Source organism: Phyllobates terribilis, unplaced genomic scaffold (genome assembly GCF_046119375.1).
Source record: "Phyllobates terribilis strain yellow unplaced genomic scaffold, ASM4611937v1 Scaffold_3__8_contigs__length_932513732, whole genome shotgun sequence".
NCBI lineage: Eukaryota > Metazoa > Chordata > Amphibia > Anura > Dendrobatidae > Phyllobates > Phyllobates terribilis.
In genome coordinates, this window is record NW_027362763.1 from 468,987,575 (window position 1) to 469,015,213 (window position 27,639).

At 44.6% G+C, this 27,639-nt stretch overlaps 1 long non-coding RNA gene across 4 annotated transcripts in view; it reads left to right on the plus strand.

The window, feature by feature from the left end:
- The window catches only part of LOC141258175 (uncharacterized), a 78,363-nt gene extending 62,490 nt beyond the window's left edge, over positions 1-15,873 (plus strand). For all 4 annotated transcript variants that reach the window (XR_012318222.1, XR_012318223.1, XR_012318224.1 and 1 more), the window contains 4 exons: positions 14,472-15,245; positions 15,354-15,423; positions 15,501-15,567; positions 15,655-15,873. This is a non-coding gene — a long non-coding RNA (uncharacterized lncRNA). The remainder of the gene's footprint in view (positions 1-14,471; positions 15,246-15,353; positions 15,424-15,500; positions 15,568-15,654) is intronic.
- The last annotated feature ends 11,766 nt before the right edge of the window (positions 15,874-27,639 follow it).

Below are 27,639 nucleotides of genomic sequence, written 5' to 3' on the forward strand. Positions count from 1 at the left end.
TTAAAATTTTGCAACTTTTGGCATTTGCACTCCAGTCTAGGCCTGTTTCACCAAAGTGTGCAAAGTTGTGGTAGGATGGGGCATGGCAAAGCCCGCCCGCCAAATTGTTCATAATTTATGCCACTAAAACTGCGTAAATTACTCCATCTCCCAGCTGAAGTAACATTTCTGGCTAGGCACATGGTAGGTGTATGGCTGGCCATACAAATTAGATGGCTATCACCACGCCTCATACCTCCTTGCCCAATCTTGTTAAGTCTCTTTCTGTGTTTTTCTCGGTTTTTGGTCTAGAGGCAAACCAAACGAAAACCCACTCGTTAAATATTTCTTCCCCAAAAACTACAGTCAATCTCATTAAATTTAATTTGCCTTTCCAAGGGGCTGTAGACCGTCTAGATTATTTGGTAATTACACTAATTAATAAACTTGAGTCACTCTTTGCTGCTAGCTAGTCCCCCCAACACTCAGAAAACTTTGCATCTTACTCCAAACTTGGAGTAAACTCCAAATCTCTTGGCTGGACCGTTTTTTTGCTCTTAAACTTAGTTTACTTCCTAATCTTCTTTATCTTTTCCGGGTTTGTCGTACACTGTCTGAACGCTTGCTTGTTACGTTGTACCTTTTCTGTAAATCTGTAAGGAATCTGGATACACCATGACATTTTTATGCATACTGTGAAACGGAAACAATGGTTAATACAGCAAGAGTTTCCCCCTCTTGGAAGTGGGAGAAGTTCACAGGGTCACAAATAGAGATTACTATGGGCATTGTTATAATCCCCTGATGGAGAAACACTCCTCCATTGTTGTCGCTGCCTGTTTGGGCAGTCCAGCTAAATTCTGGAATTGCTGAGGTAGCAGACAACGGAGCTAGCCAGGCAGACGCTTTCTTCAGCATACATATCATGCAGGGCGGTTTGCTGGCGTACTGGCTTTTAATGGGATGGTTGTAAACAAACCTGCGTCACATAAAGGTTTCTGGAGTACCTTACCGAAGAACAACCTGACATGTAGCATGGAGTCACTGTAAATGTAACACACATATTTCACACACGATATAATTATGATCATCCACGTAATCAGTGCAGGCTTCATTCTTTAAACTCTATTCTATTGATATAATACACTCATCACACCAACATAAAAAGTAGCATGTGTGGACAGCCATGTCTTTGTTTACCAGTTCATGACATGGCCATTTCTCCCCTTCCTAACCAGGCATATTTTCGTTTTTTCTCATGCACTTTTAACAGCTCTAAAAAATGTTCTCAGTCGCATATTCAAATAATTTTTGCTTTCCTTTTTGCAACTTATAGGCTTAATTTTTATGTTATGTATATATAGAGAGAGAGTACAGACCAAAAGTTTGGACACACCTTCTCATTTAAAGATTATTCCGTATTTTCATGACTTTGAAAATTGTACATTCACACTGAAGGCATCAAAACTATGAATTAACACGTGGAATTATAAACTTAACAAAAAAGTGTGAAACAACTGAAAATATGTCTTATATTCTAGGTTCTTCAAAGTAGCCACCTTTTGCTTTGATGACTGCTTTGCACACTCTTGGCATTCTCTTGATGAGCTTCAAGAGGTAGTCACCGGAAATGATCTTCCAACAATCTTGAAGGAGTTCTCAGAGATGCTTAGCACTTGTTGGCCCTTTTGCCTTCACTCTGCAGTCCAGCTCACCCCAAACCATCTCGATTGGGTTCAGGTCTGGTGACTGTGGAGGCCAGGTCATCTGGCGTAGCACCCCATCACTCTCCTACTTGGTCAAATAGCCCTTACACAGCCTGGAGGTGTGTTTTGGGTCATTGTCCTGTTGAAAAATAAATGATGGTCCAACTAAATGCAAACCGGATGGAATAGCATGCCGCTGCAAGATGCTGTGGTAGCCATGCTGGTTCAGTATGCCTTCAATTTTGAATAAATCCCCAACAGTGTCACCAGCAAAGCACCCCCACACCATCACACCTCCTCCTCCATGCTTCACGGTGGGAACCAGGCATGTAGAGTCCATCCGTTCACCTTTTCTGCGTCGCACAAAGACACGGTGGTTGGAACCAAAGATCTCAAATTTGGACACATCAGACCAAAGCACAGATTTCCACTGGTCTAATGTCCATTCCTTGTGTTCTTTAGCCCAAACAAGTCTCTTCTGCTTGTTGCCTGTCCTTAGCAGTGGTTTCCTAGCAGCTATTTTACCATGACGACCTGCTGCACAAAGTCTCCTCTTAACATTTGTTGTAGAGATGTATCTGCTGCTAGAACTCTGTGTGGCATTGACCTGGTCTCTAATCTGAGCTGCTGTTAACCTGCGATTTCTGAGGCTAGTGACTCGGATAAACTTATCCTCAGAAGCAGAGGTGACTCTTGGTCTTCCTTTCCTGGGGCGGTCCTCATGTGAGCCAGTTTCTTTGTAGCGCTTGATGGTTTTTGCAACTGCACTTGGGGACACATTCAAAATTTGCCCAATTTTTCGTACTGACTGACCTTCATTTCTTAAAGTAATGATGGCCACTCGTTTTTCTTTACTTAGCTGCTTTTTCATGCCATAATACAAATTCTAACAGTCTATTCAGTAGGACTATCAGCTGTGTAGCCACCTGACTTCTGTACAACACAACTGATGGTCCCAACCCCATTTATAAGGCAAGAAATCCCATGTATTAAACCTGACAGGGCACACCTGTGAAGTGAAAACCATTTCCGGTGACTACCTCTTGAAGCTCATCAAGAGAATGCCAAGAGTGTGCAAAGCAGTCATCAAAGCAAAAGGTGGCTACTTTGAAGAACCTAGAATATAAAACATATTTTCAGTTGTTTCACACTTTTTTGTTAAGTATATAATTCCACATGTGTTAATTCATAGTATTGATGCCTTCAGTGTGAATGTACAATTTTCAAAGTCATGAAAATACAGAAAAATCTTTAAATGAGAAGGTGTGTCCAAACTTGTGGTCTGTACTATACATATATATATATATATATGTATATATATATATATATATATATATACACTGTGTGCAGAATTATTAGGCAAGTTGTATTTTAGTGGATTATTTTTATTATTGATCAACAACTACTGTATGTTCTCAATCAACCCAAAAGACTCATAAATATCCAAGCTTAATATTTTTGGAAGTTGGAGTGGTTTTTTTTTAGATTTGACTATCTTAGGAGGATATCTGTTTGTGCAGGTAACTATTACTTTGCTAAATTATTAGGCAACTTAATAAAAACCAAATATAATCCCATCTCACTTGTTTATTTTCACCAGGTAAACCAATATCAGTGCACAAAATTCAGAAATAAACATTTCTGACATGCAAAAACAAAAAACAAAAAAATTAGTGATCAGTATAGCCACTTTTCTTTATGATGGCACTCAACAGCCTTATATCCATAGATTCTCTCAGTTGATTGATCTGTTTTCGATCAACATTGCGTGCAGCAGCCACCAGAGCCTCCAAGACACTGTTCCGAGAAGTGTGAGGTGTACTGTTTTCCCTCCCTGTAGATCTCACATTTTATGATGGACCACAGGTTCTCTATGGGGTTCAGATCAGGTGAACAAGGGGGTCATGTCATTATTTTTTCTTCCTTTAGATCTTTACTGGCCAGCCACGCTGTTGAGTAGTTGGATGCATGTGATGGAGCATTGTCCTGCATGAAAATCATGTTTTTCTTGAACGATACCGACTTCTTCCTGTACCACTGCTTGAAGAAGTTGTCTTCCAGAAACTGGCAGTAGGTCTGGGAATTGAGCTTCACTCCATCCTCAACCCAAAAAGGTCCCACAAGTTCATCTTTGATGATACCAGCCCATACCAGTACCCCACCTCCACCTTGCTGGAGTCGGAGTCGGAGTGGAGCTCTTTGCCCTTTACTGATCCAGCCTCTGGCCCATCCATCTGGCCCATCAAGAGTCACTCTCATTTCATCAGTCCATAAAACCTTTGAAAAATCAGTCTTAAGATATTTCTTGGCCCTTTCTTGACGTTTTATTTTATGTTTCTTGTTCAAAGGTGGTCATTTTTCAGCCTTCCTTACCTTGGCCATGTCCCTGAGTATTGCACACCTTGTGCTTTTTGATACTCCAGTAACGTTGCAGCTCTGAAATATGGCAAAACTGGTGGCAAATGGCACCTTGGCAGCTTCACGCTTGATTTTCCTCAATTCATGGGCAGTTATTTTGCGCCTTTTTTGGCCAACACGCTTCTTGCGACCCTGTTGGCTATTTGCCATGAAATGCTTGATTGTTTGGTGATCACGCTTCAAAAGTTTGGAAATTTCAAGACTGCTGCATCCCTCTGCAAGACATCTCACAATTTTGGACTTTTCAGAGCCCGTCAAATCTCTCTTCTGACCCATTTTGCCAAAGGAAAGGAAGTTGCCTAATAATTAAGCACACCTTATATAGGGTGCGGATGTCATTAGTCAACACCCCTCCTCATTACAGAGATGCACATCACCAGATTTACTTAATTGGTAGTTGGCTCTCAAGCCTATGCAGCTTGGAGTAGGACAACATGAATAAAAAGCATCATGTGATCAAAATACTCATTTGCCTAATAATTCGGCACACAGTGTATATATATATATATATATATATATGTATATATATATATATATACTGTATATATATATATATATATATATATATATATATATAATAGAAAATATTACAAATCTCTGAAATCACTCATCCCCTCCCTCTTCTTCCCTCTGTCATTTGCAATCTGAGCTGACACTTAGATGCAGGATTGTACAATAGACTGTTACAGGGAGGAAATTGAATAGTGAACCTGGTTAATTAACATGCAAGAGCTATACAATTTTACAGGTAATTGAGACTTCAGAGAGTTGGACAACCATAGAAACGTGTTGACGCATAGACACAGTTTAACATATGGGCCAGGGATTGAAGGAGGATGTGTATTGTGACGCGCCCCCTGGGCCGTGGGGTACTCGGTGCCGTTCTTCTGGGGTGGCCGCCACATTCAGTATACAACACAGTCTCTAGGCGCACAATACCCGGTGATAACGGGTGGGTTCATATCCTGTTAGTGACGCCAAAGATGACGCGCCCCCTGGGCCGTGGGGTACTCGGTGCCGGGCCGGTCGATGCTAGGGAAATGTCACAGTGTCGGTGACCCGGTCCGTGACCCAGGGCGGTAAATAAAAGGGATTATTTACAGGGGATTTATAATTCTTGTATAGAGTTTGTGACCCCACCTGTGGTATGCGGCTAAAGGGAGCCGCCGCTGCGGAGGAGAACCTCACCGGGCAGGGGCTCAGCCAACCCTCAGGTACCTCCGGAGTACATAACGGGACCCCCTTATGTGTGTTACTTCTGGCCGTCTCCCTGCGCCTCACACCCAGTGTCCCAATCCAGTGACCGCAGACCTTGTCAGGCGACTTCTCTGTCCCCTGGGTCCTCTATGGCCACCTTTTCGGTGAGTTAGATGTGGTTTTTGGGCTGCAGCACCTGAAATGCTGCACCCTCCGGTTACCTTTTTGAATATTCCAATTCTCACTAGTTAGGGGCCGGTCCCCTTTGCGACCCGATCCCTCCACCGCCTGGTAGACTCGGGCTTACGGGTGGCCTCCAGCACTGCCCGTACCCCTGGGATCCTTTCTTCACTCCTGGAGCCTTCTCTTTGCTCTGTTCCTTCCTCCTCTCCTTCTCTTGGGCCTCCTTACTCAGGCCCGCGCTTTCAGAGCTCCTGCTCCCATCTCTTCCTCTGACTCTCTCTCACTTCTACTACTGACTGGAACTGAACCCCTTCTACACTGTGTTCCAAATTTGGAACACAGTGTAGATTGTTCCATCCCTTTTTATATCACTTCTTACTGAGCTCCCCTGAACTTCTTCCTCCACCCACACCCACTACATGGTTCTCCCTCACTTGGTTCCCCCCACTCCAGCCAGGGACAGGGCTCAGCAGAGGAGCAGGTCATCTTGCCCCTCCTGCTGGTCTGGAGTAGTGTAGTGTTGGATGCAGGTGTTAGGGTCCCGGGCAGTACTCCATCCTGACCTGAACGTGAGATACCACACCTCTGGGTGAGATGCAGTACCTCTGTGGCGACTGAACCCACAGGGGCGCCACATATTGCGTATAGATAAAGAGTACAGGTTGAATAGATAGGAAACTGCTTGTTAAGGATCAAAGGGAATGTCTCATACTCTTTAGCATAGCTATTGTCCTTCCCAGGTGCACATTACTTTCATCTACAGGTATTTGGTGGGCGCTGAGGCACTGAAACAAAAATAGGGCAATTTCTATAAATCCAATTGTGATGAGACATATATTTTAGCGGCAGGGCTAATTGGGGAACAATACGCATATTTTTTCATATCTGTGACACCTGCCGATGAGCTGTAAATCAACAGTGAAAAAAATAACTGACAACAGCTATGCCATGCTTGGTCTCTAAGGAAAGATAAAATCCCAATAAAAAATATGGCGTCAATCTCCAACTTCTAAGACCATCCGGAGAGGAATTATCTCTTAAGTTGGGGATTTCAAAAAATAATGACAGAGGACAAACATTTTCTGTAATTCTTCACAAGGTTGCAAAAAGAACTTCGGCACTCCATACATGAATATATAAGAAATATTGTATCTAGACTAATGTCACTTTGAAAAATGAAGGTTTTTTGCGCATAATTTGGCCAATTTATGTGTGCCCATCAACCATGACAAGGTCATCTTCGTATGATGGGAAACTATGCTACGCTACCACTGGATATGCCACTCTTGGGCTGTAAGCCTGTATGGACAATATGTCTCTGCTTGGGCTTTTAACCTACAATGTATGGGCTGGTAGAGCTAGTTAAAACAACCTGCGACTGAATGGGAGGGACACATGGTCAGAAAAAAGGCTGTCAAACTTCTAGTAGTGTGAACATGTACCTGCTGCAATGTTCCAGGAGCGGGATCCCAAAAATACTTAATAGAAAAAAGAGAGGGGTCGCTCACTGGTCTATTCGGGTGCTCTGAAGAAAAAAGTAATCTCAATTGCAAAAAGAACTTCGGCACTCCATACATGAATATATAAGAAATATTGTATCTAGACTAATGTCACTTTGAAAAATGACGTTTTTTTTCGCATAATTTGGCCAATTTATGTGTGCCCATCAACCACGACAAGGTCACCTTCGTATGATGGGAAACTACGCTACATATTGTCCATACAGGCTTACAGCCCAAGAGTGGCATATCCAGTGGTAGCGTAGCGTAGTTTACCATCATACGAAGGTGACCTTGTCCTGGTTGATGGGCACACATAAATTGGCCAAATTATGCGCAGAAAACCTTCATTTTTCAAAGTGACATTAGTCTAGATACAATATTTCTTATATATTCATGTATGGAGTGCCAAAGTTCTTTTTGCAATTGAGATTACTTTTTTCTTCAGAGCACCCGAATAGACCAGTGAGCGACCCCTCTCTTTTTTCTCTTCACAAGGTTGGCACACACTGTTGCTGGTTGTCCACTGTTGCCCATTCCTGCATGCCATGCAGATCTCCTCTAGAGCAGTGATGTTTTGGGGCTGTCGCTGGGCAACATGGACTTTCAACTCCCTCCTATAGGTTTTCTATAGGGTTTAGATCTGGAGACTGGCTAGGCCACACCAGGACCTTGAAATGATTCTTACAAAGCCACTCCTTCGTTGCTCTGGCGGTGTGCTTGTGACGCGCCCCCTGGGCCAGTGTTGTTGGGGATACCCGGAGCCGGATCAGATGGGGGTTGTAGTCTCCGAGTGGCTGTGACCCGGTCCGTGCCCAGGGTGTCAAGCTCAGTGTGTGGCAGTCCTTACTGATGTTACTAAAGTTCTTTATGTCGACTACGCCACCCGTTGAATTGCGGTCACTTCGGCCGCCGCTGCAGCAGGGTCCGCTGAGGCTGATGGTGTTTGTGCAGCCCAGGTAGTATAACCCCCAACGGGAGGGGTATAGCCTCAGGGGGTCAGGTGCAGAGGATGGTGGTTGTGGAAGTGCAGGGAAGATGGTAATGAGAGTCAGAGTCGGGTTGTGCAGTTCAGGGTTCTTTACTTACTGCTGTTCTTGTACCGGTCACTCCGGCCTTGAGTGACCACCCGAGCCGTGCTGCGTCCACCAGGTCCTGGACTCGGCCAACCCCCAGGTGATTCTGGAGCGTGGTCCTGAGCTCCCTTTCTGTCCTGTCCTCTTCTCTGGCCTTCCCCACCAGGGATCCACCTATGTCCGGCTCCCTCGGGCCTCTTGGTGGTAAACCCTTGTCTCTGGGTTCCCTGACCCTATTCGTGGTCTGCCTTCCGGGTGGATTTAGTGGGTGATCGTGGCAGATCGATCCTGCCCACGACCTCCGGTTCCTGGCTAAGGTGTGCTGTAGCCTCTGCCAGCTTGGGATCCGGTACCCTGTTGCCAACTCTTCACCCTTTTGTTTTAGTTTGGGCTCTCAGAGTTCCTTCTTTCTCCCCCTCTGGGTCTTTCAAACTCCTCTCTCACTCTTGGCCTTGGGGCTGCTCTGCTCCTCTGCTTTCCTCCACTGCTCTGCAAAGACTTACTGACTGACTTCTCACAGACTGACCCTGATCTTAGATGGTGCCCACCTTAAATACTCCCTCTATGTGTGAGCTCAGGTGACCAGCACCCAATGAGCTCCTAACTTTACCCAGACTGCTCCCCCTATCTGCCCCTACACTACTGGGATGGTCCACCCCCCTCCCACTCCAGCCAAGGACAGACTCGGTCGTACCTGCACATTTCTAAGTGGGAGTACCGTTGGTCTGCCCTCCGGAAATGGGATGTGTGTAGTGCATGCAGCCTTCTGAGCTCAGCTCCACACTCCATCCTTACCCGGGAGTGGAATATCACACCTCTGGCTTGAGGTGCAATACCCCTGTAGCAGCCGAATCCTCAGGGTGCTACATTCCCCCCTGGTAAATCACAGCACGTCCTCGGGCTGTAAGATATAAACATCCACAAACATACATTTTTTTTTTTATAAAACATAAACATATAAAACATATAAAACATCATCAGCAGCAATAAACTTTTCATATAAACATTCTTGTTTCTGGTTCCTCCGGTCACGGTGCAACTTGTGACCGGGTAAAGTGCGACAGTCTCTTGAAGAAACACGGTTTCCTATAAAACCGGTGGGGGGCGCTTTAGGAAGCGCAACTATATACAAGGGAATATGGCCGCTCTCAGTCCTCGGCCAGGTATTAGGAAGGATTGACCGTTCTCAGTCCTCGGTCAGTGGGAATAGGGACACACGGGTTAACAGTTCAGTTCTCTGGTCCCAACGGGGACTATATTAGCAGCAACGGTTCACTGTGCCCCGACGGGCAACTATATACAGTCTCTATACTACCGTACTCAACGACGGCGTCCTCCTGCTCTTTCTTTGTGATTGGTTCCAGGTTCTGGTTCAGACCCGTCCGGGTCCTCTTGCTCCTCCTCACACCGCAGCTCCTCCTCCGTCAGGCGATGCACATGGAGGGCGTAGGGTCCTTTGGCACATTTGTGCCGGGTGAAGGTGACCTCGTCCCCTAAATACAGGTCACGACCTCTGTGTCCCTCCGGTAGGTGGGACTCAACGTCTCTCCTGGTCACGAAGACGTCGCCTGGGGTGCGGTGATCCCTGATGAAACCCCACCCATGCTGCAGATTGAACTTTATCACAGTCCCGATGGTACGGGGACCATGCGCTGCACGGGGGTCTCTCCTGGTCCGGCTCTTCTGCTCCGCGCTCCTTATTTGGGCTTGTTGTTCCCGGACCCGCCTCTCTCTCCGCTCCCTCTCAAAGACCTCGAGCTGCTGGCGGCAGCACTCTGCACGCTCCGCTGCGGCTGCCCGAGTCTCCTGAGTGAACCCCAAGAGGTCTTCTCCGGTGGGATCCCACTCAAACTGGGTCTCTTCTAGCGGGGGCGAGATCCTCTTTATGGGCTTTGGAGCCGGGATCAGGGGTTCGCACATGGCCCTTGCTTTTTGCAGCTCCAGCTGGATGTATTCCTGGGGCCATACGAAGGGCTGCCCATCCGGGCACGTATGCTAGGCGAACAGGTCCTCACCCAGGTGCGGTACTTTAGGTGTTATGGGCGCCGTGGTGGTAGCGGCGCCCAGGTTAACCAGGCCTTGCGACCAGGCTTGGGGCACGCTAAAGGAAAAGGGCACCGTAAGAACGGCGGTGCCCTGTGTTACTTGGCCCTGCGACCAGGCCGGGGGCTCCGCGGAGGTAGGGGGCGCTGTTGGTATTGCGTCGCCCGGGGGTACTAGGCCTTGCGACCAGGCCGATGGTACTTCCTGCTTGGCCACGCTCGGGGTCGAGGCGTGTGACGTCACAGGGGTCGCGGCTTCCGTTTGAGGCCTAGTCTGCGGCGGTGACGTTGCAGCGACGGGCACGGCAGGGGGTACTTCGGGCTCTGCGACGGGGAGCTGGGGCAGGCGCGCGGTTTCCCGGCTCGGGGTAGTGACGTCCCCTTTACCTGCCTCCATTCGTTCGGCTCCCTTCTCGGCACCGTCTCAGGCCTTCAGTCCTCCTGCGCCATCCTCAGAGGCGGTCTGTCTCCTCGTCTCGGGTGGCGTGCTCCGCTGACGAGTCTCGGTCTGCTGGGCCATCTCTCGGCTCCACTCCGCCAACGTCTCTCGCTGTACCCGGGCCATCCTCCGTGCGAGGCCCTCCAGCGCGGTCTGTGCACACTCCCGATCTCGGGGGAGCTGTGTTAGGATCTCCAGCAGGCCTTCTGGAGTGGCGACCTGCAACAGGCTCCTGACCACTGGGTCGGTGCTGCCTGGAGTGGCGGCCCGCATCAGGCTCCTGACCACTGGGTCGGTGCTGCCTGGCTCTCCCTCCATCTCCGGGTAGGCTTTCTCTGGACTCTCTTCCAGACGTCTTGTCTCCGGGTGCGCTCTCTCCAGACTGCTCCAAGCGACACCCATCTTTGTTCTCTTCTTCTGTCTCCGCCCACATTGAGGGTGGTCCCGGGGCAACTTTGTGATTGTCAGTTCCAGGGGCAGTTCTCTTACGCTGATGGACACTTCCAGCATCACAGTCTCTGTTGGTGGGGGCGGTTTCCGCTTTTGGCGCCATTCTTCGACCTGGCCCACGATGGGAGGTGGCCTCTTGCCACTCTCTGGCACGCCCATAATGGCGTCCGCTCTTCCAAGGCGGGAAATCTTTGGAAATGGCGGGAATCGTCTCCCAGTGGCGGGAAACTCCATGGATGGCGGGAAAAAGCTGCAAATGGCGGACAACCGGCGGGAAACGACCTGTGATGGGGCCCGATGGCGGGGACCCTCCGGAACCGGCAGGAGACTTCTTTTTAAGGTAACGATGAACTTTTCTTCAGGCACGCAGTACCCGGTTGTTGCGGGCACGTTATCCTGCCGACTACGCCAAAGTTGACGCGCCCCCTGGGCCAGTGTTGTTGGGGATACCCGGAGCCGGATCAGATGGGGGTTGTAGTCTCCGAGTGGCTGTGACCCGGTCCGTGCCCAGGGTGTCAAGCTCAGTGTGTGGCAGTCCTTACTGATGTTACTAAAGTTCTTTATGTCGACTACGCCACCCATTGAATTGCGGTCACTTCGGCCGCCGCTGCAGCAGGGTCCGCTGAGGCTGATGGTGTTTGTGCAGCCCAGGTAGTATAACCCCCAACGGGAGGGGTATAGCCTCAGGGGGTCAGGTGCAGAGGATGGTGGTTGTGGAAGTGCAGGGAAAATGGTAATGAGAGTCAGAGTCGGGTTGTGCAGTTCAGGGTTCTTTACTTACTGCTGTTCTTGTACCGGTCACTCCGGCCTTGAGTGACCACCCGAGCCGTGCTGCGTCCACCAGGTCCTGGACTCGGCCAACCCCCAGGTGATTCTGGAGCGTGGTCCTGAGCTCCCTTTCTGTCCTGTCCTCTTCTCTGGCCTTCCCCACCAGGGATCCACCTATGTCCGGCTCCCTCGGGCCTCTTGGTGGTAAACCCTTGTCTCTGGGTTCCCTGACCCTATTCGTGGTCTGCCTTCCGGGTGGATTTAGTGGGTGATCGTGGCAGATCGATCCTGCCCACGACCTCCGGTTCCTGGCTAAGGTGTGCTGTAGCCTCTGCCAGCTTGGGATCCGGTACCCTGTTGCCAACTCTTCACCCTTTTGTTTTAGTTTGGGCTCTCAGAGTTCCTTCTTTCTCCCCCTCTGGGTCTTTCAAACTCCTCTCTCACTCTTGGCCTTGGGGCTGCTCTGCTCCTCTGCTTTCCTCCACTGCTCTGCAAAGACTTACTGACTGACTTCTCACAGACTGACCCTGATCTTAGATGGTGCCCACCTTAAATACTCCCTCTATGTGTGAGCTCAGGTGACCAGCACCCAATGAGCTCCTAACTTTACCCAGACTGCTCCCCCTATCTGCCCCTACACTACTGGGATGGTCCACCCCCCTCCCACTCCAGCCAAGGACAGACTCGGTCGTACCTGCACATTTCTAAGTGGGAGTACCGTTGGTCTGCCCTCCGGAAATGGGATGTGTGTAGTGCATGCAGCCTTCTGAGCTCAGCTCCACACTCCATCCTTACCCAGGAGTGGAATATCACACCTCTGGCTTGAGGTGCAATACCCCTGTAGCAGCCGAATCCTCAGGGTGCTACATTTGGGATCATTGTCATGCTGAAAGACCCAGCCACGTTTCATCTTCAATGCCCTTGCTGATGGAAGGAGGTTTGCACTCATAATCTCACAATACATTCATTCTTTCATGTACACGGATCAGTTGTCCTGGTCCCTTGGCAGAGAAACAGCCCCAAAGCATGATGTTGCCACCCCCATGCTTCACTGTAGGTATGGTGTTCTTTGGATGCAATTCAGCATTCTTTCTCCTCCAAACACGACAAGTTGTGTTTGTAGCAAGCAGTTCTACTTTGGTTTCATCTGACCATATGACATTCTCCCAATACTCTTCTGGATCATCCAAATGCTTTCTAGCAAACTTCAGACGGGCCCGGACATATAATGGCTTAAGCAGGGGGAAACGTCTGGCACTGCAGGATCTGAGTCCCTGGCGGCGTAGTGTGTTACTGATGGTAGCCTGTGTAACGTTGGTCCCATCTCTCTGCAGGTCATTCACTAGGTCCCCCCATGTGGTTCTAGGATTTTTGCTCACTGTTCTTGAGATCATTTTGACCCCACAGGGTGAGATCTAGTGTGGAGCCCAGATCGAGGGAGATTATCAGTGGTCTTGTATGTCTTCCATTTTCTAATTATTGCTCCCACAGTTGATTTTTCCCACCAAGCTGCTTGCCTATTGCAGATTTAGTCTTCCCAGCCTGGTGCAGGGCTACAATTTTGTTTCTGTTGTTCTTCGACAGCTCTTTGGTCTTCACCGTAGTGGAGTTTGGAGTGTGACTGTTTGAGGTTGCGGACAGGTGTATTTTATACTGATAACAAGTCCAAACAGGTGCCAGTACTACAGGTAATGAGTGGAGGACAGCAGAGCCTCTTAAAGAAGAAGTTACAGGTCTGTGAGAGCCAGAAATCTTGCTTGTTTGTAATTGACCAAATACTTATTTTCCACCAGAATTTGAAAAAAAATTCTTTCCAAATCAGACAATGTGATTTTCAGGATTTGTTTTTTCATTTTGTCTCTCATAGTTGAGGTCTACCTATGATGTCAATTAAAGGCCTCTCTCATCTTTTTAAGTGGGAGAACTTGCACAATTGGTGGCTGACTAAATACTTTTTTCCCCACTGTATATGCCATACGCTCACTGTTAGTTTTCCAATAACAATTAGTGACAACAACCTGCGGCCTCCTCGATTAATCGTCGGCCAATCATGTAATTGTCCAGACGATAAGGGGCAACAGAGAGCTATTACCTCCAAAGATCACAGCAGGTGGTTTCTGTGATAAATGGGATCTAAATCCCTCACTATATATATATATATATATATATATATATATATATATATATATATATATACAGGGTGGTCCAAAAGTAGGTGGACAGAAAGTGTAATAAGGTTATGAAGGAGGAGATTTAGCAAACAAAATCCAGTAATTTTAGATAACATTATGTGGCGTGATGAAGCTTCTTTCAAATTATCCGGCCATATTAACAGACATAATTGTATTTACTGGTATAATGAGAACATGCATTTAACATTAGAGCAACAACTAAATGAGCCTGGTGTCAATGTTTGGGGTGGTATTTCAAGTTTTGGTGTTTTAGGACCAATATTTTTTGATGGAAGAGTCACAGGAGATAAGTATCTCGAAATTCTAATGAATCAAGTTGTTCCCCAGTTACAGCAACAGCCTAATTCAAATGACCTTTATTTAAACTAATCTCACTGAGACCTAAGGGTCTTAACAGTGAGATTGAATTGTTTGCCTTTAATTAGACTGCATAACAGGATTATCTATTAATTGCAGTTCTCAATCTATCTATCCAAGCTATACTTTTTAATCAATACAAAGTTGCTATTAACTCCCATTTAGGACTCCAGCAACCACAAGAATTTACTCACCCTATCTGTACATTAATGGATTCAATCAAGGAGCACATGAGGACCGAGTACTTACCTATATAAGGAAGCATCCAGCACTGAAGGACCATCCCTGACGAAGGATTCCGTGCAAATCCGAAACGCGTAGGAAAGGTCCTCAGTGCTACCCGTACCTGCTCCATCGCGAGACTCTGCGGGATCCTACGGCACACACCACGTGACCGGACGTCCTGCTTGTCTGCGCGATTAGGTAACAGGAACCAGGAACGCTCGCTACCACCGGAGCCTCCGGCCGGGACTCCACGTGCAGCGCGACGCAGCCAGCCCATCCGACTCTCATTATCAGGTCAGTACCTGCGGATTCACCCAGCACCACCAACGAGTGCAGTTCCAGCATATTTACGTGCCTGCAACGCCAGCAGCCACCACCATCCTTACAGGTACGCGACCTCTATACCGACTAATAAGGCTCTGCTGCCCCTCATCCACGCTCAGCATCACGGACAGTGACTCCTGAAGCACCTGAAGGGGGCTCATCCTCCCTGCTACGATAGCAGCCACCACCATCTTACCAGGTACGCGACCTCTGTACCGACATAACAAGGCTCTGCTGCCCCTCACCCACACTCAGCATCACAGACAGTGATTCCTGAGCACCTGAAGGGGAATTATCCTCTCTCCCTGTTTACCAGCCTCAGTGCTTTATGCCATGCTAAGGACTAAAACCCAGTGGTATACAGGATCAATATCTCTACCATAATATAAGGTAATATTTATAATAATATTAGTACCTATTACCCTTATCCCCTTATCAAATAGGACACTAGATACTAAACTATATTAACTTTATCCTAATTTTACCAATTTAACTCAGCAGCCTGCAGTCACGGGACCACACTGCACCTGCACTTTACTAGCTACCTCTAGCACCTCCAAGCACTCAGGTATATCACCATCCATTGGTCCATCTACGTGCAGCTGCCTTTCTTCCTATTTCTCTAAATATCCCCTTTCCCCACAGATCTGGACTTCAGACCTACTTTCTGAAGCCATTCCATCACCCTGAAGCAAATACCCTAAAAAAATAGGTAATTACCTCTTTCCCACATCAAAACTGAGATTAAAACCCTCAAGTGTTAGGCCTATCTAACTACCCCTTCTTTCCTCTCCCCTAGGCCTCCTCCATCGTCCCCAGACCATCACCTATTATACCGCCTGAAGCAAGCTTCAAGTCACCCTCCTACCACCACGGCATTCAGCGTCACTTTTTAACCTGTTTTTAGGAGGCTAGTCACCTCCACTCATTTTATTGAACTCCGTATATGTCTGATACCCGCACTTTTTAAACCACCTTTCTAGTTGATGTGTAATTACGAATAAATACTTTGATTTTATATTTGTCTACAGCCACTTCTTTAGTATCTCCTCATCCACCTAGACCAGCGCAGATACCCCATCTCTGTTTTTTACTTTGACAGCCTTTTTGGTTCACTGTTAGTATCAGCAGCAGGTTCAGGTTGTGAGTTTACCAGCGCCACCTACCAGTATCTTCAATAGTCTCACTTGAACCATATCAGGAGGCAGCTTTAACTCACTCAATTGAATACTAATCTCCCACGTTCTACCCAATTCCAACATCTAACATGGGGGACTTATGGTCAGACAGAACCAATAGAATCCACAATATTCATAAATTTTTCAATACTACATACTACGATCCACCAAGCTATCCTAATTCAGAAAACCTGGACAAAATCAAGGAATCACTGAAAACTCTAGAGCAACTCCTACTTAAGGAGTTGCGCGATTTATGGGAAGTAGCGACCCTAGAAAGATACCTGGCATACAATATCATCCCTACAGGACTATGTGTCACCAAACCACTATCCGGAGACATAGCAGATCCCACCACACTTACAGAATGGGAAACTATGTTCAAAGATTTTTCAAAACAGGCAGTGACATTCATCATTGAGAAAAGAAAGCGCAACCTTACGGAGAACAAAAATGTGATATCCAAATTGTTCCAGGAGATCAAACCTCATCAAAATCACCCTGATATAATCAACTTATCCAATAACATCCGTAATAGGATCCACATTAAGGAAAAAGAGATTCTTCTTAAGAAACGTAGGAAGTTTAGTAGGGACGCAATACCAGACCCCCAAACTCATCAAACACCCCACCAAGAAGCATATGAAATTATTGATGAAATAGAGGGCAGCCCGGATCAGGTAGAAGAGAGATTTTCAGTTCATCCAACCCTAGACCAAGACTCCATCCTTAGCCCTACCCTCCCCATAAATTCAAGACCCTCTACCCCTAGGACGCACCCTATACCAAATCCCACCACTCCTGATGAACCTATAGACCTACAAAACAGGTTCAGTATCCTTCCTAACTCACCCAATACTGGGAGATCTCCAGCAAGACTAATACCAGAACCCCAAATTCTTGAATCCAATACTAGCAGACCCCATGCCTCCACCTCACGGGAATGCAAAGCCCAACACCCACAAGTTCGTAAACGCCACGCTAACTCAAATTTTTTTCACAGGGTACCACAAAGAAACGCAAGAGGGGCTGTAGGGTGGGGGGGGGGAATTCACCAAAAAGAAAAAGTCACACCCCCAGGAAATAAATCAGGATTATTCATCCATTTTCAATCTTAGCCACTATACTCTGAAACAAGACGAATGTAAATTATTGATTAAAGGTCTTAAATATGCACCAGCATGCCGATTTGATAAATTCGAAGCCTTCATAGGGGTGAAGAAATTCATGAGACCGCTCTCCATAAAAAAACATTTTTCAAAAAATACCAATAACATCAATAACTCTCCCCACATTACCAATTGGAACATCCAATATACCACATTAAAAAAGAAATCTAACTTCCACCCTCTAAATGAGTACTCTGAAGCAATGGAAGCGTTCCAAAAAAATGTGATCGACGATATATACCGGATAAGTGATAAAAAATGCTCTAAATTCAAATATAACCTCACAAGAGGTGAACGCCAAGCAATTAACACACTAGCACAAAACCAGGATCTGGTTATACGACCAGCAGACAAAGGAGGCGGTATTGTAATCCTGGACTATGCACAATACCATAAAGAATGCATCAGACTCTTAGGGGACACACAGACTTATGAACTTATGCCCTCTGACCCCACTCCCACATACACCTTGGAATTAAAAAAATTGTTGGACAAAGTCCTCAATGAGAACCTTCTCAGTAAAAATGAATATGAGTATATACTCACACCGCACCCAAGAACTGCAATATTTTATTATCTCCCAAAGATTCACAAATCTATGACCAACCCGCCTGGAAGACCCATCATTTCTGGCATTCAAAGTTTAACCTCCAATCTATCCCGATATATCGATAACCACCTACAAAACTTAATCCCCCTACTGCCAGCACATCTGAAAGATACAAAACATACTATACAATTGCTGGATAAAATCAAATGGAAAAACCATTATACATTAGGAACCCTGGACATCACATCCCTCTATACAGTTATCCAACACCAAAAGGGCTGCCAAGCTGCAAAATTTTTCTTGCAGCTACACACTACTATGCCAGAACAACAAATTAACTTTATTGAGGAATGCATGTTTTTTATTTTAACCCACAATTCTTTCAAATATGAAGATAAACATTATAGGCAGAGATGGGGTACTGCGATGGGCACACGCTTTGCGCCCAGTTATGCAAATTTGTATGTAGGCATGTGGGAGCACTACCATATCTTCACCAATGGCAACCTCCACCCCAACTTAATATTTTGGCATCGTTTCATAGACGATATCCTGTTCATTTGGGCAGGTAGCCAGGACTCTTTAAAACAATTCCTGTCTGACCTTAACAATAATGATTTTTTCTTCAATTCACCTCATCCACAAGTACTAATCAGGTGAACTTTCTGGATCTAAGTATATATATCAAAGATAACCAAATATGCACTCGCACTTTTTTTAAACCCACGGATACTAACAGTTTTATCCACATAAGTAGCTGTCACCTTCCCAGTTGGCTCTTAAATATACCAAACAGCCAATACCAAAGATTATATCGGAACTGTTCAAAACATAAGGGCTTTGAGGAAGAAGCAAATCTTCTAACGACTAAATTCCTGGAAAAAGGGTACGAACCAGCACTTCTTACCAAAGCCAGAGAACAGACATGCAAAACCCCTCGAATAAAACTTCTGGCGAATAAAGAAATCACTAGTGAGAATAATGAGAACCTAGGTGACGCCAACTTTGATATTCCAATTATCACTACCTATAATTCTAACACCCACCTCATAAGGAAAATCATCCAGCGTCATTGGAACATCCTTAGAGATGATAAGATAATAGGGGACCAGATCCCCCTAAAACCTAGATTCATATTTAGGAAAGCCAGAAATCTGGGAAACCTAATAGCCCCATCTATAAAAAATCCTCTGTCCATCACCCTTCCAAAAAGTCTATCCATAAACCCAGTCGGTTTCTACCCTTGTAATAAATGTATAGTGTGCAAAAATTTGCACACTAAAAAACAGAATAAAATTTCTCATGGAGATATTGAGTTTCCTATCAAGGATTTCATCACCTGTACCACTAAGGGAGTTATTTCTGGACTCAAATGTCCCTGTGACAAACTATATGTTGGACGCACAATACGTCCACTAAATAGGAGAGTGGGTGAACACTTGCGCAATATACGGACCAAATTCGCAAAACACCCTCTCTCCAAACATTTTGCAGACAAACACGGAGGTTCAACCAAGGATATCAAAATTACGGGTATTCAAATTGTGCAGAAGCATTGGAGACAGGGCAATTACATCAATCAGATGTCCCGTATCGAAAGTAGCTGGATTTTTAAACTAAACTCACTGAGACCTAAGGGTCTTAACAGTGAGATTGAATTGTTTGCCTTTAATTAGACTGCATAACTGGATTATCTATTAATTGCAGTTCTCAATCTATCTATCTATCCAAGCTATACTTTTTAATCAATACAAAGTTGCTATTAACTCCCATTTAGGACTCCAGCAACCACAAGAATTTACTCACCCTATCTGTACATTAATGGATTCAATCAAGGAGCACATGAGGACCGAGTACTTACCTATATAAGGAAGCATCCAGCACTGAAGGACCATCCCTGACGAAGGATTCTGTGCAAATCCGAAACGCGTAGGAAAGGTCCTCAGTGCTACCCGTACCTGCTCCATCGCGAGACTCTGCGGGATCCTACGGCACACACCACGTGACCGGACGTCCTGCTTGTCTGCGCGATTAGGTAACAGGAACCAGGAACGCTCGCTACCACCAGAGCCTCCGGCCGGGACTCCGCGTGCGGCGTGACGCAGCCAGCCCATCCGACTCTCATTATCAGGTCAGTACCTGCAGATTCACCCAGCACCACCACCGAGTGCAGTTCCAGCATATTTACGTGCCTGCAACGCCAGCAGCCACCACCATCCTTACAGGTACGCGACCTCTATACCGACTAATAAGGCTCTGCTGCCCCTCATCCACGCTCAGCATCACGGACAGTGACTCCTGAAGCACCTGAAGGGGGCTCATCCTCCCTGCTACGATAGCAGCCACCACCATCTTATCAGGTACGCGACCTCTGTACCGACATAACAAGGCTCTGCTGCCCCTCACCCACACTCAGCATCACAGACAGTGATTCCTGAGCACCTGAAGGGGAATTATCCTCTCTCCCTGTTTACCAGCCTCAGTGCTTTATGCCATGCTAAGGACTAAAACCCAGTGGTATACAGGATCAATATCTCTACCATAATATAAGGTAATATTTATAATAATATTAGTACCTATTACCCTTATCCCCTTATCAAATAGGACACTAGATACTAAACTATATTAACTTTATCCTAATTTTACCAATTTAACTCAGCAGCCTGCAGTCACGGGACCACACTGCACCTGCACTTTACTAGCTACCTCCAGCACCTCCAAGCACTCAGGTATATCACCATCCATTGGTCCATCTATGTGCAGCTGCCTTTCTTCCTATTTCTCTAAATATCCCCTTTCCCCACAGATCTGGACTTCAGACCTACTTTCTGAAGCCATTCCATCACCCTGAAGCAAATACCCTAAAAAAATAGGTAATTACCTCTTTCCCACATCAAAACTGAGATTAAAACCCTCAAGTGTTAGGCCTATCTAACTACCCCTTCTTTCCTCTCCCCTAGGCCTCCTCCATCGTCCCCAGACCATCACCTTTTTATACCGCCTGAAGCAAGCTTCAAGTCACCCTCCTACCACCACGGCACTCAGCGTCACTTTTTAACCTGTTTTTAGGAGGCTATTCACCTCCACTCATTTTATTGAACTCCGTATATGTCTGATACCCGCACTTTTTAAACCACCTTTCTAGTTGATGTGTAATTACGAATAAATGCTTTGATTTTATATTTGTCTACAGCCACTTCTTTAGTATCTCCTCATCCACCTAGACCAGCGCAGATACCCCATCTCTCTCTCTCTCTCTCTCTCTCTCTCTCTATATATATATATATATATATATACATATATATACAGGGTGGTCCAAAAGTAGGTGGACAGAAAGTGTAATAAGGTTATGAAGGGGGAGATTTATCAAACAAAATCCAGTAATTTTAGACATTATGTGGAGTGATGAAGCTTCTTTCAAATTCTCCGGCCATATTAACAGACATAATTGTATTTACTGGTATAATGAGAACATACATTTAACATTAGAGCAACAACTAAATGAGCCTGGTGTCAATGTTTGGGCTGGTATTTCAAGTTTTGGTGTTTTAGGACCAATATTTTTTGATGGAACAGTCACAGGAGATAAGTATCTCGAAATTCTAATGAATCAAGTTGTTCCCCAGTTACAACAGCCTAATTCAAATGACCTTTATTTCCAACAAGATGGGGCCCCTCCACATTATTCAAGAGTAGTCCGCGAGTATCTTGATGAAACATTTCCTAATGAATGGATTGGCCGAAGAGGCCCACTTGATTGGCCGGCACGTTCATCAGACTTGACCCCAATGGATTTTTTCTTTTGGGGAGTACTCAAGGACAAAGTTTATAGTCGAAAACCAAAAAGTGTCAGTGATTGGAAAAATTACATAAGAGATGCATTTCAAGAAATTAAAACCCAAAGTGACTTGTGCAAAAAAGTTTGCCGAAGAGTAAGAGGCGACTTCAAAGCTGTGCAAATTGTAATGGAAAACAGTTTGAGCACCTGCGTTGATAATATTTAAGGGCTTTTGTATTATTGTTCAGAATAAAATTTAATTGTCAATGTTATGCTTGTGTTAGTAAATATAATTTTATATATAAATCAAAATAAATGTTATTATTTTCTGTCCACCTACTTTTGGACCACCCTGTATATATATATATATATATAAATATACATATATATATATGTATATATACATATATATATATATACATATATACACACACACATATTTTTTTTTTTACATTTTTTTCATTGTATCGGAGGAAAGTGTAAGGAAATAAGTGTCTGTTTTTTGATAAAACATTTTAAATTGCGTTCCACTTTCCACAGTAATTATTTCAACATACTGGACATGTTTATTATTCAGCAGGGTGGGGCAAAAAACGGTGATTTGGACTTGTTGTGTCAATTTTGTTTTAGTTTTCTTTCCTTGCTTTTTTTTTTTCATTTATTTCACACATTTTTCCCTCCACAAGGACCTTTTGGGTGGGGGCATTTTAACAGATTAACGCTTTAACATTTTTAAGGCATTGGGAATTTTTTGTTTTTGTGCTTTCGTTTTTTCCTCACCTTCTTACAATAGGCATAACTTTTTTATTTTTCCATTGACATAGTCGTATGATGACTTGTTTTTCTGTAGGAAAAGCTGGAGTTTTTAATGACACCATTAATTTTGCCATACAATGTACTGAAAAACAGGAAAAATATTCCAAGAGGGATATAATGGTGAAAAAAATGCAATTCCATCATTGTTTTTTATTTTTTGTAGAGTTCAATGTGTGGTAAAAATAATCTGATTATGTAGATCAGTACTATTACGGCGATACTAAACTTGCATTGATTTTTTTTTGTATTTAATAATGAAAAAAATTCTGAATTTTGTAAAAGAAATTCCATTCTTTGAGACCCGTATTATTTTTCATTTTATGTTGTTGAAGCCGAGTGAGGACTTGCTTTATGAATGGTGAGCTGCTGCTTTTATTGATATTAATTTTTAGCTGCTTTGATTTCTTATTACATTTTACAGGGAAGTGAGGTGACTAAAAAATACTGCAATTCTGGCTTTTTAATTTTTTCCCCCTTTTTTTTCTGTGATTACTGCAGAGGTGTATTAATTCCAGATTTTGATAGAGCGGACTTTTTAATACATGACAGAAAAGGTGTCGATTTTTGTACTTTTTTTTGTCTCTTTTATGATATATGTCATGATGTACAATACAAAGTTACAGTATATTGTGGTACTGTGTTAGCCCGAAAAATCGATGTAAATACTTTTATGCCAAAAATTACAAAAGTCTTCTTGGGGTGATACCTTTATTGGCTAACCAGAAAAAATATATATATATGCAAGCTTTCAGAGCACAGAGGCTCCTTCTTCAGGTAAGATTACAAATGAATTCATAAGACAAAAGGAATAACATTTGAGAGATGTTACAACAAGACATTTGTTCATGAGGTGTAAGTTGTGATGCCTCCTAAGTTAGGGAGAGCAAATTAGTTTTTTTGTTGCAAAATGAGAGGCCTTGGTAATGTTTAATTATTTGGAGGTGTGAATTGTGTCCATGTAGTGAGTCATAAAGCCAGGTGTTATATTTAGTCTTGTTGTCAGTGAATTGAACATTCTTATCAATTTGAATTCCCAAATTTTTGTTTCTCTGTTGCCCTTGAAGTGACCTTTTAGTATTAAATCTTTTTGATCTTTCATACAGTGTCCCCAGCCATAGAAATGTTTTCCCACAGGTGTATCCAGTTCATTAAGTTGGGGGGCTCTTTGTAGGAGAGAAGTGGTAGTTCTGGGAATATTTCTTTCAGTTTGTGGTCTCTGGATTATGGGTTGGAGATCAGCACCAATTTTGCTTAGGATGTTCATGTGGGGGTTGTATGTGACCACAAGAGGCACCCTGTTGTAGTCCTCCCTCTGTCTGTAATTCAGGAGGCTGCTTCTTGGTATCCTTGTAGCTCTGTGAATTTGTTCATCTATTACTCCTCAGGTTTACAAAACATCAGAGAAAAGGAGAGTTTCCTGAATAGTCTTCTGCTTAAAAAAACCCATTGTGTAACCATGCCCTTAGTTCACTGCTACTGCTTTCCCCTTCTAACCAAAATCAATCTGAACCCTGCAAAGAAGTATGTTCACAAAAGGTGACTTTTTCAGCACGAGGACCATCTCTGTACACTGCTGAATATGTTGGCATTATAAAAGCAATAAAAAATAAACAAAAAAATAACTCTAAGTGGATAAAAAAGCTTCTTGGGAGCTGCAAGTGGAATCAATTACATTGGGTAACCTTGGAATGTGTTGTAATCTGCTATTTTCTTGTGCACATCTAAAGACAGACACTTTCCTAAAAAACAGTTCACTCGGACTCCTTTCACGTCATACTAGTCTATAGCTCCATTGGGGGTTTTGTCCGAAAACCAACTATTGGGGATTCAGACAAAGCCCCCAGACATTGTGCAGAAATGCTATGTGAACAGGGCCTAACAGAAGTAAACAGTTCTGGAGTCAAGAACATCTGAACTTAAAAATTGTTGACTATATTTTCTTCTATTAAGGAATCTCAATTACTCCTGACCTACATTTAGCTTTTCACTTCTCTCTGCTAATAATTCTTGTTTAACCAAAAGCAAAACATATCTCAAAGTCTGCCTTGTTCTCCTCCGTGAAAAACTGCAGCTCTGTGCTATGTACTGTGCAGTCATGTGATGTTTTCATGACCGTAGTGGTAATCTTCTAAGAATTGCCCCAAGAGACAATACCACTCATTTTCTTACATCGCCCTCGTTCTTAGAATCTGTTTTTCCTACTCATATTACTTGTACACTACATTCCACTGACAAAATATCAACATTATTGACCGTGCAAGCTGATTTTCTTACCAAATCGAATGACTGTGCTTCAACATAATACATTAAACTAATAACATTATAAGATTACTCGCATTTACTCAAGATACCAAATTGCAAGAACCAGTAAAATATGTATGATTATTTTTCTGGGTCTTAGCACTTGCTGAAATACAATAAGATGAAACGTCATGTTAATTCAGCAACAACCAGCACTGATGCTTCCCTTGTTTTATTGAAGGTAGACAGTTCATTTAATGAGTCACCCCACTTCATTGTTTCAGGTTCACACCATGGCACAAATATGCAATGTAATATATTCATAGGTCATTATTGTGTACTGCGTTATTTTGGAAAACATTGGAAATGTGGGGGAAGTACTGGTGCTGATGAAAAAGCCGGTTTATTATAGTGTTTTAAAGGGAATCTGTCAGCAGGTTTGTGCTACCAAATCTGAGAGCAGCATGATGTAGGGGCAGAGACCCTGTTTCCAGTGATGTACCACTTACTGGCCAGTATACTGCAGCTTTGATAAAATCACTGTTATATCTGCTGTAGATCTACCAGTTCTCTGAATGCTGAGCTTTGTATAATCCCACCCACACTGCTGATTGGCAGCTTTCTGCCTATGCACAGTGTACACAATCAGTGGAATGGGCCTTGTTATACAGAGCTCATAAATATGGAGAACTACATGGCAGCAGGTTTACTAGTCTTCTAATGATAATCTCCTGTTTTAAAAAGTGATTGTATCAAAGCTACAGCAAGCAGCCCAGTAAGGCTGGTGATACACATTAGACAGCTGTTGTTCAAACGATGCTTCAACCAATCGCTTGGCCAATAGCCACCACTGCAACACTTCCATACCCAAGAGTGCTCGCTATATGAGAAAGCCGCTGACTCACACGTCTTCTGGTGGCTTATCTAAGAAAGAAAAATGTGATTAGCAGTCCAAAATCATACATGCGAGATTGAGATCTCTCAAGACTACCAGTTGGCTGACACCCCCATACACATTATACTTGACCGAACCCATCGACATTGGCTCCCCCATACACATTAGACCGTCGACCGAAGCCATCGATATTGGTGGGTTCAGCTGACATTAGTCTAATGTGTAAAGGGGCATTAAGTGACACATTGCTGGAATCAGGGTCTCTGTCTCTACATTATGCTGCTCTCAGATTAGATGGCAAAACCCTGGTGACAGATTCCCTTTAAAAGCAAAACTCCACGGGAGAAAAATAAACAAATTAGCACTCAACTGCAGACAGCCTATTTATTTTGGGGTGTTTGCCCCTCATTAGGCTATGTTCACATGTTGCGTTTTTGCTGCATTTTTTTCTGCAGGCAAAACCTGCGGTCACGCACAGTGTAGGAAAGACAAAGTGCAACACGAAGGAATGATGGAAAGGGAGCCCAGACACTAAGGACAGAGGGAGTGGAGACCTTCTAGGCTGACCTGATATCACCCTGTCCTTCCCTACCGTCTCTATATTGGTTGCTCCCCAATTGCAGAGCAGGAACCTAAAACCCTGTCTCTCTCTAGAGCTAGGGTCTGGCTAGGGAACGGGGGAAGTGGGGGGTTCTGAGCGCTAGTCAGTCCCCACTAACACTAAAGACAGCAAGGGGAGACAGACATGGGGGAAGTAGCTTAGCTTGAGTCGACTTCAGAGAGATTGCACACACATCCTCTTAGAACCAGAGAGGAAGCAAGAACTGCACTTGCTCCAAGCCTTCACAAGGGGTCAGGTGAATATCACTGGCGCCTCCCTATTGCAAAGTGAAGGTATTTATACACCCAGACCCGGGTGTTAATTAGCAAGAGAAAGGTAACAGGTGGGTCCTAGAGTGAGACAGATCTAAGAAGATGTCTGTAATGCCAAACGAAGAGATCTCCTGCAACCAACTGCAGGGCGACTGTCTGTCACATCTGACACACCGGTGACAGTACCCCCTCCTCTACGAGTTGGACACTCAGGACCAGGTTTCTCAGGATAAGAGGTGTGAAATGAGCGAACCAACCTGGGAGCGTTCACCTTTGATGCTGAAACCCACATCCTCTCTTCTGGACCATAACCCTTCCAATGCACCAAGTATTGTAGGGAACGATGTTGGAGACGAGAATCTATAATCCTCGAAATCTGAAACTCAAGATTACCATTAACCATTACTGGTAGGGGTGAGGGCTCAAGATGTTCCACATATTTCTTGAGTAAGGACCTGTGGAAAACATTTTGGACCTTAAGGGCCTGAGGAAGCTCAAGACGAAACGCTACTGGGTTAATGACGGTGGTTATTTTATAGGGATCAATAAACCTAGGTTCCAGCTTACAAGAAGGGACCTTCAACTTGTTATTCCTGGTAGAAAACGGCACAAAGTCATTAACATTCAGGTCTGGACCTGGCAAATTACTCAGGACCCCCCACCACACTGAGGAGAGCGATGAAGCAAAATATTCCTCCTCAGGAACTCACGGAGCTCCTCCCCCACTAAAAGTTTGTGGGTGGTAACTGTATGCACCAAAGAACGGTGACCTGCCAGTGGATTCTTGATGATGATTATTAAAGCAAATTCTTCCAGCGGTAAGTAGGATGCCAAATCCTCCTGATTTTCGGAGACGAAACACCTGAGGTAGGTCTCCAAATTCTGATTGACACGCTCGGTTTGTCAATTAGACTGAGGGTGGAAAGCAGAGGAAAAGGACAGCTGCACTCCCAGTTGAGAACAGAATACTTTCCAGGACCTGGAAACTAACTGGGTCCCCCGATCTGACACAACATCGGAGGGAACCCCGTGAAGCTTCACGATCTCATTTATGAACACCTGAGCAAGTGTCTTGGCATTTGGAAGTGCAGGTAATGCGACAAAGTGAATCATTTTACTGAACCTATCTACAACCACCAAAACCACCATTTTGCCTGCAGAAAGGTCAGTAATAAAATCCATGGACAAATGTGTCCATGGTCTACTAAGGATAGGTAGCGGAAGAAAAGTACCAGACGGACAGGTATGCGAAACCTTAGAACACGCGCAAATGCTACAAGCGGA